The 13,278-nt window shown below is 41.0% G+C and overlaps 1 long non-coding RNA gene across 1 annotated transcript; it reads left to right on the top strand.

Annotated features, from left to right (window-relative positions):
• Positions 1-2,139: 2,139 nt before the first annotated feature.
• LOC308191180 lies at positions 2,140-7,538 on the top strand. The gene is made up of 2 exons (XR_013947771.1): positions 2,140-2,321; positions 5,294-7,538. It is a non-coding gene; the product is annotated as an uncharacterized lncRNA (long non-coding RNA).
• Positions 7,539-13,278: the final 5,740 nt, after the last annotated feature.

Below are 13,278 nucleotides of genomic sequence, written 5' to 3'. Positions count from 1 at the left end.
ACATAAGAGAGACTAATCCTGACGGGATAAGTGAGTTTTTGGCATGTGTGTTCAATTTAGAGGACTTGAATTAAAGCCTGTGCATATTTGCAGATTGAACAAGGAGGAAATACTAATCTGGTAATAAAATCTCTTATTCTAATATGTACACAATAGTCAGAAGATAGGTCTGGTGACAGAAAGTAAAAAGTTGAGATAATATGATTTAAAAACAAAGAAATGGGTTGTGTTTACTGGATTTTGAACAGAAAATGGAAAATACACAAAGCATATTTTGAATAAATTTTAATTTGACGGAAAATGGCCAAATGTATTTCAACATTTGTGGTACTGCTAAGTACTAAAGGTATCATTTGGCATTTAAAGTCAATGAGTGTATGAGTGCATCATAAAAGAGCATACCCATGCAAAACATTTTGATAATCAGCAATACTGCATGAAGAAAATTATATGCACAACAACATAATTTGATTTTTGGTAACCCAATTACATTTTTAAAGTTAACATAGTTCACTGAGAGCTCCGTAGTCTGCCTCTGCTCAAAAGGTTGTTCAACTCATTATCATCACAATTTTTTGAGTAATAACAATAAAACATTTGTCTTCTACATACAAAGTGCTGGTGAAAATTGCTGTTGCTACCAAGTGTATATGGAAATGAGATTCATTTGGTTTTATGTGGTTATGTGCAAATATAAACAAAAATGTAGAACCATAAATGTCTGCATTAACCTCTAGCTTGAAGGTCTCTCTCAGCCTGGAGGGAATGTTGGATAAAAGAAAGAAAATTGAAATTGAAATAAAATGTAATTTTTTAAATGTAATATAATTTTAGACACTACCAAAACCATGGAAATAAATTAATATTCACGTTAAAGCTTTCTCTAACTAAGCTTTTTAAGCAGAAGGACACCACAGACACATGGAAATGCTACATAATGGATTAGCGTTAAGAAAATGAAGTCCGTCTTTCAGATTCAAGTTGCTTCCCCTTAAAACAGGAACATGAAATGAGAACAATGAAAATAAAAATAAAGCATTAAATAGAGAACTCAAATTTAGGAAGATACAAGAGGAATCATATTTTTTCTCCCAAAGAAATAATTCCATCTTCAAGAGAATGTAAATCCTACATTGTCAGCCTTGTTAGTTGTTCATATTGCCATCGTGCTTAAGAGTCCTGCTCCAAGAATCACTTAGCTCCTGTAGAGATTTTATTTCTGGGCATTCTTAAGATGAATAAATCATTGAGCATTATATAAAAACCACAGAATAAAAAGTCTGCCTTTTATTTTTTTTTTTAATGTAACATTCTAGGCCTATTGAATTTATGAACTTTTAAGGTAGCATGAAATATTCTTTAATAAGCTGCAACACATTGTGACTCCCTGGTCCCTCTATATTACTTAATGGTCTTAGGTCTTGTTGCCATTAGGCTAAATTGAACAAATCCTTGGAAACTTACTTTGTTAACTGGGAGGAAGGGGGCAAATGTCATTAATTAGTCATTAATTGTTTTTGCTTTTCATATCTCACTTTACAGAATCTCTAAGGGGAACATACTGAACACTAAATATATTTTAATTAAAACAGAGAGAGAAAGCCATAGCGTCAAGCTGAAAGAGAAGAATTTTACTTAGTTCTTCAGAGTAACGGAGCTTTAAGACAATTTGCATTAGGAGGACCATTCTAAAGCTGATATTCTTAGGGCTTTCAGCTGATCAGCAGTCATAGTGTGTGAACTGCTTGCACCATATCTAATGCCAGCTTGCTTGAAACAAAGACCTTAACATTAAAAACAAAAATACAGCAATGTCTACCAAACTTCAGAAGTTACCCTCTTTGCAGACAAAAGTGTCTTCCTTTTTTTCCCCTCAGCTTGTGAAATACCTGGGGCTTCCCAGGCTGCTGGAGTGGTTTTAGCTCATCACAGATGGTAGAAAACACAGTGTTCGGTAGGAAATGAATGATAGAAAATAAATCTCTGCTTGTTCTTAATTATTGTTCATTCTTCAGAGGCCTTAATTTGGCAGCTCCCGAAGTCATTGGTTATTCCTCGAGAATGCTCCCCTGCTGTGCTGTGCTCTGCTCTGTGGGATGGGATGGGATGGGATGGGATGGGATGGGATGGGATGGGATGGGATGGGGTGGGGTGGGGTGGGGTGAGGTGGGATAAGATGAGATGGGGTGCATGTTGGAGTGGATTTTCTCATCCAGGGGCTCTGGATGCTGTTTGTCCTTCTGTTCCCTCAGATGATAGCTGCTTTCTACTGCCTACTGCTGTGAGGGGTCAACTGGTGATGTCCAGCTACATGTCCCAAGGTAAGCTGTCACACTGCTTATCAGAGCCATCATTTATTTTGCCATGTTTCAGAGTCCACTGATGAGACAGTGCTAGAAAACTCATGCAATAATCACTGCCTGAGTATTTAGGCATCGAGCCTCTAACACCTTTCCACTCCAGGAGACAGATGGATAGTCGAGTGCCAAATGTTAAAATGCATGTTTTTATTAGTGGCCACTTCCCTGAGAAATGTGCAGTTTGCATTTTTTCTCAAGAAGTACTGAGCCTGAGAATCAAGTTTAATGTTGTTTTTAATAGAAAGGTCAGTGGTGGCTGGCTGTATTTCAGAAATTCCTATGTGAAAAGATTCAGCTTGTCTCTCAACAGAACTGCCGACAAGCAGTGATCCAAGCCCAAGAGAGGTCAAGTTCAGCTGCCCAGGGGATCACGATGGCTCAGACTGTAACAGGGATTTCTAAAAAAAAAAAAAAAAAAAAAGAGCTGTGGTATTCTACAGACCAGCCAACCATGCCTGCTGTCTGTGAAGAAAGGGCTTTATTCAGTCTGAGATTTGGCACTGGATTTTCTCTGATACTCATTATTCTTCAGCTGCTCCTGAGCACCAGTCCCTGCACTGGTGCTCCAGCCCCACCTCTGCCCTGATGGAAGCTCTGCTGTAGTCCGGCTCTCCCCCACCCTCTGGCCACCAGCAAACTTTGATTTGATTAGCTTTGATTTGGTTACAATTCACTCTGAATTCACTGTGATGCTGTTTATACCTTCCTGTTCCAAGCAAATGCCCTCAGCTCAAGCCATCACCTCGTCTTGTGGCAAATTTGCTTCATTGGAATCTGGGGATCTCCACGCAGGGGTTGTTTTGACACTGAAGCTCATGGCACCATTTGTAAATTATAATACTCCTCCTTTAGAGGAGTGTTTTTATTCTGCCTCTTGATTGCTTTCATTTAATAGAGATCTTTTCCCAGCATTGTTTTTCATTTGGGGAATGGGCATCATATTCCCTCCCTCACCACAGAAGGTAGGTTTCGGACAGGTGAAAATCTCCTCTGGAGAGGTCTCTGATATATTCTGCTCAGATTTATCCCACGAATCTCCCACCTTCCCTGCTGTTGCAATATCCTGTTTTGGATCCTAGGCAATAAAGGAGCTACATTACTTTCAAATGTTTTATTCCCAGAAAGGTTCATATGAACACAAGGGCATGCAAGGTCAAGTCCTTGCGTGTGGTCCTGCCAGCAGCTGCTGGTTAAAGATGCCACACTCGCATGGGGGGAGCAGAAACCCTGTGGGTGTTTAGAGAAAAGTCTTTCCAGAGGAAAATTGGTTCTTAGAGGGTAAGCAAGTGTGATTACGCTCATCTTTCTGTGGATTATTTTCTTTTCTCCCCTCTCATTTTCCCACCATTACAGTGATTTTCTTCCTCTGATTCTTTCTCTGATTTCTCTTCTGAATTTCTGATTTCTTTCCCTTGTCATGGAAAGCTATATGGCAGTGGACGATAAATATATTGTGCATTGAAAAGTAGCTGATACTGTATGCCAGCCAGGGAGATGTTCTGCAGCACTGGTTTGTCCTATTGGATTTGACCCAGGGACACTTGAGTCAATCAAGCAGCGCATTATCATTTCAAGCTCAGGGAGAGATACACTATTAATCTAAGTGAGCTGCAGTCAGACTTGACAGGAGGGGGACAAATCCCTAATCAATCTTTTAATCACCCACCTGGGGTGGTTTGAATGAAGTCAATTAAGGGATCTTTCATCAGCAGAATAAGCTGTACTCAGCTAGTTGTAGAAACATAAGTGAGATCTTCTTTGTGAAGATGTCTTTATAATAAAACTAGGGGTATTTTTTTTCTTCCCTCATTCATTTCATGGTCTGCTAGGGTATTTGTATAAAGTTTCAAAAGAGTATATTCAGAAAGATGTAATTGGAAAAAAATATCTCATTCTCCAGAAGTGCTGTAATTGATTAAGAAAACACCAAGCAGTAAAGAAACAGGAATACCTAATATTTATTTTCATAGATCTGCTAGCTGTATACGACATCACAGTTAAACAATTCTGTGAAGTGTTAAAGGACTGCTTTTGCTATCCTAGATAATGAAGAAGTGTATGGTAAGAGAAGGACATTTATCACTTGCTTTTTCTCTGTTGGCTTTTCTGATGTATATCTTTACTAATATTTTGTATTCAAAATTCCTGACTGAGCTACTGAAGCACAGGATGTCCATAGAAAGGAAAACTTGGTTGTCATTTCTAAACAGAGTTACTGTATTTTAACTTGTCAGGGTATGCACTCAAGTCCTGAGTGCAAGGTGATTCTTTCCCATTGAGTCTTGAACTGTGTCATTTGCTTGTTGAGACTTCATGTTTACAGATCTTTGAACATATGACCTGTTGTGCAATTGATTTGATTTTGAAAAAAGTAAGGCCACCGTGTTGTAACCTGTAGTGTTTGTCATTCCTGTAGTCATGCTGATCTGAAGTACAAAAACAGCTGAATCTTAAATCTGCCTGACAGTCCCGCAGCCTGACCTGCAGCATGACCATGAAAATGTGATTAAAACTAGAAAATACCTTCTCAGGACATCCCTAATGGATCCTCTGTTAGTGAGAGAATCAAATTGGTGAAAATTTCAGGATAAACTTGTGAAAACACCTCCTTTGCTGTGGTTGCTGGACTTCTTATGCAGCCTCGCTTTAAGAGCTTTGTTGGGCAATATGTTCCCTTCATTCTCTTTTGAAATATGTCCTGGATGACACTGCTGTCCCTTCTGCACTGGGAGGGATCACACCTCTACACCAGTCTGTGACAGTGTTTTCTCTTCCACAAGAGTCATTTTGGTGCTGTGTTAGGGACTTAGTGGTAAAGGTTGAGTTGAGTTGACACTTAAAACATAAATTTTTATTTTCTTCGCTACTTAGATGTTAAAATGGACAACCTCACCAGCTCCTGATAATGTTGTCTCCCACTCTTATCTCTGCAGATGTCTGAGATAAATTTCAGCCAAAACCTACTTGAGAGGGGCCTGACCCTGCAAGAGGCGCAGGATTGAAACGATGTTTTCTGTAAGACACTTGGGCACACTTTTGCCATTGCCTTGTGTGGGCAGCTGAAACAACTTCCTTTTTGTCTTACGTTACAAACCAAAGCCCAGAACTGCAGGGATGGTTGGAAACCTGACTTGGACACCTGAAAACCATCAGTGCTGAAGCCAGTGGGTGTCATGCAGCCAGTCAGTGTTTGGCATCGCTGTGCGTCCTTGGGTGCATAGCGAGGGATGGCATCCAGACAGCCAGGGAGCTGGCTGAACGCAGTGCCTGCTGTATGCACTGGCCCCACGCTGCTGACAGCCCAGAGCTAATGGGCTTTAAAAAAGGAACAGACCTCTTCTGGACTGCTGGACCCACACCCTTGCTTTTGCGGCAGTTGTTCTGGTTTGGATATTTTAATTCTAAAATAAGAGGTATATTTGCTGGTTGCTGCACCTGGCAGTGGGGCACTAGCTACTATTTCAGATTTTGTTGTCCAGCAAGCCAGCATATGGGATTTCATCCTGTTTCTGTTGAAACCATAGGAGAAGACAGAGACCACCATGAAGCCCAGCTCTCTCAGAAAAATAAACATCACACCACAAAGTCCACAGGACTGCAAGGAGGGAAGGTCAATTAAGGCTTATAAAGGCAAAGTCCCTTTCCAGTTCTTCTGGCTTATCTGCTTCTACTTGCACAGGCGTTCATGTATGCAGGATTACTGGCCCGGAGGAGCCATGAAGCCACTGTGTCTCCTCTCTCAGGGCCACCTTCAGCACAAAGGCTCCCTGGATGTCCCCAGGCTACTGGTGTGACCTTGGCTGTCCCTACAGGGACATGCGTGCTGTGCCTGGGATGGATCAGAGACGGGGGCTCCTTTTGCTCTGCATTGCTTGGTGACATTCCCAGGCTGTGCTGTTGCAGCACAATGTTAAGTAGAGCAGCCTCAACCTGCCTTTGATCCTGGGCTCAGGTTAGGTCACAGCAGTACCTGAGAGTATCTTACAGCACCCGGGACAGCCCACATCCCCTGACATGTCCTCACTTCCCACTGATCAGAGGTCAGCTGTGTGCATGCCCCCTGTAACCTCTGGGTCTCCAAGGGAAGGAGATGGAGCCTGTGGACCAAAGGGAACCTGCATGACAGCTCAGTCCCTTCCCTTTACAGTCAGCTGGGGCACCAGGGCATGGGAGTCCAGATACAGCCTCCCTCCCTCACTGTCTCCAGACTCAGGAAAGAAAGATTGCCTTTTACCTTTTACAGGTGCAGTTCTTACAGTCAGAACCCTAAAAGCTGGACACCTGTATGATTCATATGCATCTGGAGGATGTTGCTGCCCTCCATTTTTACAACGGCTCAGATGGCAGCTGCCTTCGTACAGGTTGGAAGAGTCACTGGAGTGAATGAGTGCCATGATTAAACCTTTCTTCTCTTCCAGTCCCCAGCAAGTCTTTGAATCCTGAGGAGATGATAATTAATGCAGCACTTTAAATAGCTTTTAAGAGAAGCAATTCAGGTTGCATGTAGTAGACATAACTTTCATAAGTATATGGAAAACAGATTTACTCTTTAGGAGAAGGTTAAATTTCATTCTTAATTACAAACGTCTCTTTTTTGTATAACAATTTTAAAATTATAACTCCCTGAAGAATAAATATTCCATAAGACTGGATAACAAGGCTAAGTCTAATTTATGCCATTTAGATGCAAATGATCGTTCTGGTGTGTAAATGCCCAAAATCAAGTGGAAGGTAGGCAGACACTGAGGGAAAAGAAAAGCAATATGGAAAATCTTAATTTTTAATTAAGGTAAACGTTTCAAGGGTTCAGATCCTCAAAGCCCTTTCTCATGCTAGTCCATTGACTTCACTACAATCCTCTCATGAGAGCCCATGTCAGTGGGGTCATTCCCATGAGAAGACTGTTTTGAATTAATGTAGCTTTTCTATTCTTAAGCAACAAAAAATCTGAGATGATATGTGCAGCTGACTTGGGATTTTTTGGAAAGTAGAACTGCAATAAATCAGACAGTATAAGGGAAATCAGAAGATTAAATAAAGCAGCAAAATGTTTATTGGCAGCATGGAGTCTGCTTCAGAAGACTATTTTAGAAGTGTGGAGTAGATGTATACCACCTACCAGACAAGTTTTTAAAAGACTGAAAGGAAAACAAAATGCTGTCATGGTCAAACATCAAGGCAGTAGAAATCACTAAATGCCATTAAAGGCATCTTATAAAAAGTGGAAGTCTTATCTGAACAAGGAAAAATAGAAAAGAGAATAACCTCTAGCAAGTTGAGTGTTGACCTCTAATCAAGAAGGGCAGTGAAGATTTAGAGAGGAAACCTAGTAAAGTCATGAAGGCCTTTATAAGTATAAAACCTTTCTCAAAAACATCAGGGCAGGAAGCTGACTAGAAAGTCAATAGGGCCAATATGTGATGAAGGTGTAGAAAAAGCACTCCATTAAGGCAAGACCTTGCAGCAGAAATAAATGATGTGTTTCTATTAGTGCTGGTCACAAAAGAGGTCATTGACTCCCAGTGGCGTCGTTCATTGCAGGAGATGAATGTGAGAAACTGATTGAAGCATCCACAGGAAGGGTTTGGAATAAGTCAGTAAACTGAACCTAACCAGTTCCCAGGACCAGAACTAATTCATGTAGGAGCTTCAAGAGTATTCTGATACAAAATTACAGAATGGGAACTGCCCCATTTGAGTTACTACATAAACCACTTATTTAAAACACCATAAAAAAATGATTTGCCCCATTTGAGTTACTGCATAAACCACTTAGTTAAAACACCATAAAAATATAAATAAAAATAAAAAATAAAAAAAATTAAAAAGGGGGGAGGGGACATACCAGTCTTTACACAGGTATTGAGGAATAATCCAAAAAACTATGGACTATTAAGTCTGCAATCCATACCAAACAGATCAGTAGAAGCTATTTTAATTGCCAGTCATAAGGAGGTTCTTTCTATGGGTCTTGGTCTGTATCACTGGCCAAAGATGTCAAAACAGGGGTGTGATACCAAAGAAAAGATGTTCCTAAGCACAGAGATGTAGGGACAGCCAGACTGAAGTTTCACAGCCCACAGGAAAGCCTTTATTGCAGGTATGATACACAATGAGGAAGAGCATGTAGGGCTGAAAGACTTTCAGAGTTCTCCTTGTGTTCAGATACTTCATGAACGTGTACGTAAGAACAAAATCCCAACATGCCTTGATTTCCATCCAGCGCGCAGCCAGGTTTTGCTGGCAAGAGTCCCTTAGCAGCGAAGGGACTGCCATTGGTGCAGCGTGAGCAGGGCAGGCATAAGGTACAACACTGTAAAGATGCACTCTGAGGAAATCAGGCTTTAAGGCTTTGAGAAAGACAAAAAAAAAAAAAAAGAGAGAGAAAAAAAAAAAAGCCTTCTCTTTGATGAAAAGACAGAAGTGTTTGGACAAAACAGAAGGTTATCTGTGGGGTATCACCTGGCTTGTAACTATGCCATTTAATACATTCATAAAGGATAGGGAAAGAAGAGGTGAATAATGAAATGGTTGATGGTAATGCAGATAAAAAAAGCAGAACAGTTTCTCAGAATGGTCTTCTCTCACATTAGCTGTGAAGAGTTGCAGAATTTACCGATTAATAAAATGGCAAATAAAAATCAATGTAAATAATTATAGGCAGCACATACAAGAAAAAAATATATAAATACATACACAGCAAAGGATTTGGAGAGGGACATTTTATCAGGGAGTGTAGTGATAAGACAAGGAGTAATGGTTTTAAACTAAGAAAGGGGGGATTTAGATTAGATGTTAGGAAGAAATTCTTTACTATGAGGGTGGAAGTGCCTTACTATGAGGCACTGGAACAAACAAGAGTTAATGGCCATGGTGCAGTGCAAAACCATGATGTGTCTGCACGTCAGCGCTGTGGATAAGGCGCCAGGACTACAGGCTGCCTCTGAAGAAAGGACTTGCAGGTTTGATTTTGCATTTATGTCATTGGGGTTTTGTATTAAATGGTGCATATATGCAAATTTCTAACAGCTTTGTAAAATTTTTGGAGCTGTTATGTCAAAAACAAATTCTGAGGCTCTGTCCCAGGAGCAATACTGTATGCAGGCTCCTATGGTCAACTTAATTGTAGGTGCTGCGACCCCTGCCTCTATAGGGAGGGAATACAGAGACAGCCCCTGCTCTAAACTGCCAGCTCAGCTATGCACTCAAACCATGGTCAAGCCTTTTGCTTGCAATTGCTGCTGAGGCCTGAGGATGTGTGTTTTGGGGGAAACCTTTCCTCAGGATGTGGCCTTCTGACTTCATCATGGGATGAGAGTTTTTTCATTGTCCGTCTTGTTTGGAGAAGGAGTGAGGAGAGGGCAATCCTTCTGGAGTGTGCTCATTTCCTCCTCCATCAGGGTTACAGTCCTGAGGTGTTTGACCTCTGTCAAGAGGGACGAGCTGGGCTCTCAAGTCCAAGTCAGCAGTGACACTTGGGCTTTTCTCTCACAGACGGCCTGCAGCAAAAATGTGTGCTCGTTTTATTCTGCTGTTCAGTGCATACCTTTCTCTCTGCTTCTATATAAATGTAATGACCTCTGGAGCAAACATTTCTCTGATTACTATTACACAGACTACAGACAAATTGCAGTAAGTCTGTGCTCCAAGTCCATTCTAATGTCAGAGTTTTTTTTTATTTTTGCTAGATTATTTTACTTAATCTAGAGGTTTGAGTGATTGCACCTAATTTTTCTCTTATTATCAATGGTAAACTCTTGCAAAGGAGTGGTAAATATAGAAATATTATCTGGCTAATAGCCCAGATGGATTAGCTAGGTGAATGTAATAAAGTTGCCACAGTAAGGTAAAATCACTGCTGTGCTGATAAAATCACTGTGCTGGTTTGCCATTAGTGGTTTGTTGTCTGGTGCTGGGATTTGCACAGAGATGGAGGCTTAGTTAGGTTCTGCTGGGCAGAAACATAGATTTTAAAATGAAAAATTATATTACAAGCGAAGACAAACTATTTTCTCTACCAATAACAAAACAGAAATTTTCATTAGTTTGTCCATTAGTACTCTAAAATTGTTGCTTATATTAAGTTGCAGCAGGTTTGAATTTTGCAAGCCAGGGACTTTTGTTGAGCTCTTCATCTTCATAAAGTGCCCTTGAGCTGAGCTCTCAGCTAATCGTTGTTGAAACTCAGCTTCAATTACATTTTGAGAGATTAGGAACTGTTTGTGATGTCTTTAGAAATGACAACACCAGGCTGCAGAGAGTGTGTAAGTATACTGTTCTCGAGTCTCCTGCTGTCTCTCCTCACCAAGTGTTTTGTAGGCCTTGAATTTGTACAAGAGCTGCAGGGACACAGACCTTTGCCATCGCACTGAAGTGAGCAGAGCTGCTCACAGGAGTAAGGACTGCACTGCCTGACTTAGCAGCCCTGCAAAAATGAGATTCGGGGATGACATGTTTCCATTCATTAGGTCTATATTTATCAATATCACCTTCCTGCTAACTTATAAGCAAGAATGCGTTCATTCTCCATAAAAATGCTAATAAATTCCTCTTGCATTCATTTAAGCATCAGTGAAATAGCTTTATGTTCCACAGTGACACTTAACATTCCAGGGTAATTATTTTACTGTGGCATATTTGCTATACTCTGAGCAATCAGGTTTGCCCTGTACTTGTCATTTGCTCAGCATTTTGCTATGCTGAATGAACAGGATGTCAGTGAGAAACTTGGGAACCTTCGGAGTGTTTAAAAGGATTTAGGTGGGGGAGCTTAAACTCACCTTTGTATCTTTTGGGTTCTGGTTGTTCTAGCTTTTTGCCCTGGAGCACCCACATTCATACTTTATTTACAGATCTCGACAGGCTTTGCCTTGTCAAATATTTTGAATTCTCTAACGAGGTGTGTAATGTGTGTTATATAAGCTCTGCGTCTTTCCTTACTAGGATGCCTTGCTGTTTTGTGCTGAAATAGATTCGCCTATGCTCACTTTAATCGTTTCACTTTTTACTGAGGGATGAAGAAATTTAACATTTAGCTTCTCCTCTTGCACCATGCCCTAACCAAAGGAAAGAAGTCCCAAGCAATTGCTCTGCTTCAGATCATCAGTTTCATTGTTTCAAAATAATATCAGATATTACTTGTTTATTATTATTTTTATTATTATTTTGATAGGAAATAGAGCAGTGGGGGCAGAAACTGTCCATCGAAAAATGGACTATGAGCAAATCATGTCACATAAGTTGTCAGTCAGGCACTATATAACAGTAACTCTTTCACTTACTCTATTGAGAAGAAATGGAGGTCAGAAATGTGCAAACCTATAAGGTACTATTGAAAGAAAGAAACACAGCTCATTGGAGAGCGCTTACTTGTCCTGGATGAAATCTTCATTAACGCTGTGATGGACTAGATATACCATCTGAGCAATTTCTGTTTATGGACTGGCTGTCCAATTCATGTTTTATGAGTTTCCTTCCAGGCAGAGCTGCTCTGGTTGGTTTATTAGTGTCTTGTCAGAAAAACAATTGAGAGGATATTAATCTGCAGCTCAAATACCATGTCAGTTAGGAGGCGGGGGCTTTGTGCTGTGGAATCCAGAATGTACTTGGCAGAAGAAATGCAAAGTCTTTTATCAATGAGCAGGTCTTAAAGCCATAGATATCAACACTTAGTCCTGTTTCTAAATACGATCTTAAAATAGTTTACAACAGATGCCATCTGTGAATGACACTTGGTTAAGCTCATGCTGTAGATAAATGTGTTAGAACAAAACTTTACTCTCATAGCAAATATGGTTTAGAGAGGCAAATGAAGAGAAAGGTGACTCCTCTGGAAGCTGATGACAGTGAAGCATTTTTTAGGAGCCCCACCCTGAGCATGGAACACATTGCTTGGTAGCAATATGCTGTGGGAGAACCCTGTTTTATTGGCATGCAAACGTTATGGTGTTTTTGGCATGCAAAAAATCATAACTTTTGCATGCGATCATCAGAAGAATCTGCGTGAGCTCATTTCCTTTCACCACAGTGCGATAAAACAGCGTGCTCAGGAAGCTGTGACGGGGATCGAAATCCGGGGATTATGGATGAGTGTCATGGGGCACTCGTGTCTGCTGCCTCGGCTCTCTCTGCTGTAAGGAAACTCTGCTGCTGCTCCGGCAGCATGGGCCATGCTTGGTGGATGCGGTTCCACTTCCAGGTGCAGTTTCTGAATGTTCTATATTAAAATAAATACTTCATGTTTCAGTCTATTTGCAGAAGCTGGTGTTGATGCAGTTGCATTAAGGTTTGTACTAACAGTGCCACAAACCTTTTTCAACCACTTATGCCGGGTGATGTAGGCATAAAAATAGTAAATAGGAATTGCAGCGTGTCACATTCATTTTGTAAGTTCAGAGCTATGCTTGCTTCAAGGCTGAAGGCAAGTAAGACAATAACTTCTTATCTAGAAAAAAACAGCTACATGAGGCTTGAGATCATGGTCTCACTGCCCTTGTGTGCTGCTGTCTCAGGTTGCTCCCAGGGGCTGAGCTGGGAAAGCACCTTGAGCTGGGGCTCACGTGCACCTTTCAGGCCCTTACCATACTTCCCAAATGCCCTAGGAATGGCCACACAAAGCAGCTCCGTGTGTCCTTGGGATCTCCTACCCTACAGTGCTTTCAGCACTATTAGTAATGTCCTTTGGGGGAGAAATGCTTTCTGCATGACCTGCCATGTAGCTCTACCTAAGTGGCCCTGCTTGACTCTATTCATGACTGACAGCATGCAATTACAAGAACCAAAGAAGGGAAAGAGCTTTTCTTTTGCTTACCTGGACTTTGCCTAGACCTCCAGAGTCCCAGCAAGCCCCACTGCTTCCCAAGAGTTTGCCTGAGTTTGAACAAGTTGTGAGCAGAGCTCCAGCAGCCGTACCTCTGCT

The sequence above is a fragment of the Anser brachyrhynchus genome, assembly GCF_964034855.1.
Source record: "Anser brachyrhynchus genome assembly, chromosome: 2".
Taxonomy (NCBI): Eukaryota; Metazoa; Chordata; class Aves; order Anseriformes; family Anatidae; genus Anser; species Anser brachyrhynchus.
The sequence above is the reverse complement of the archived record's forward strand: the minus strand, read 5'-3'. Positions and strand labels throughout refer to the sequence as shown.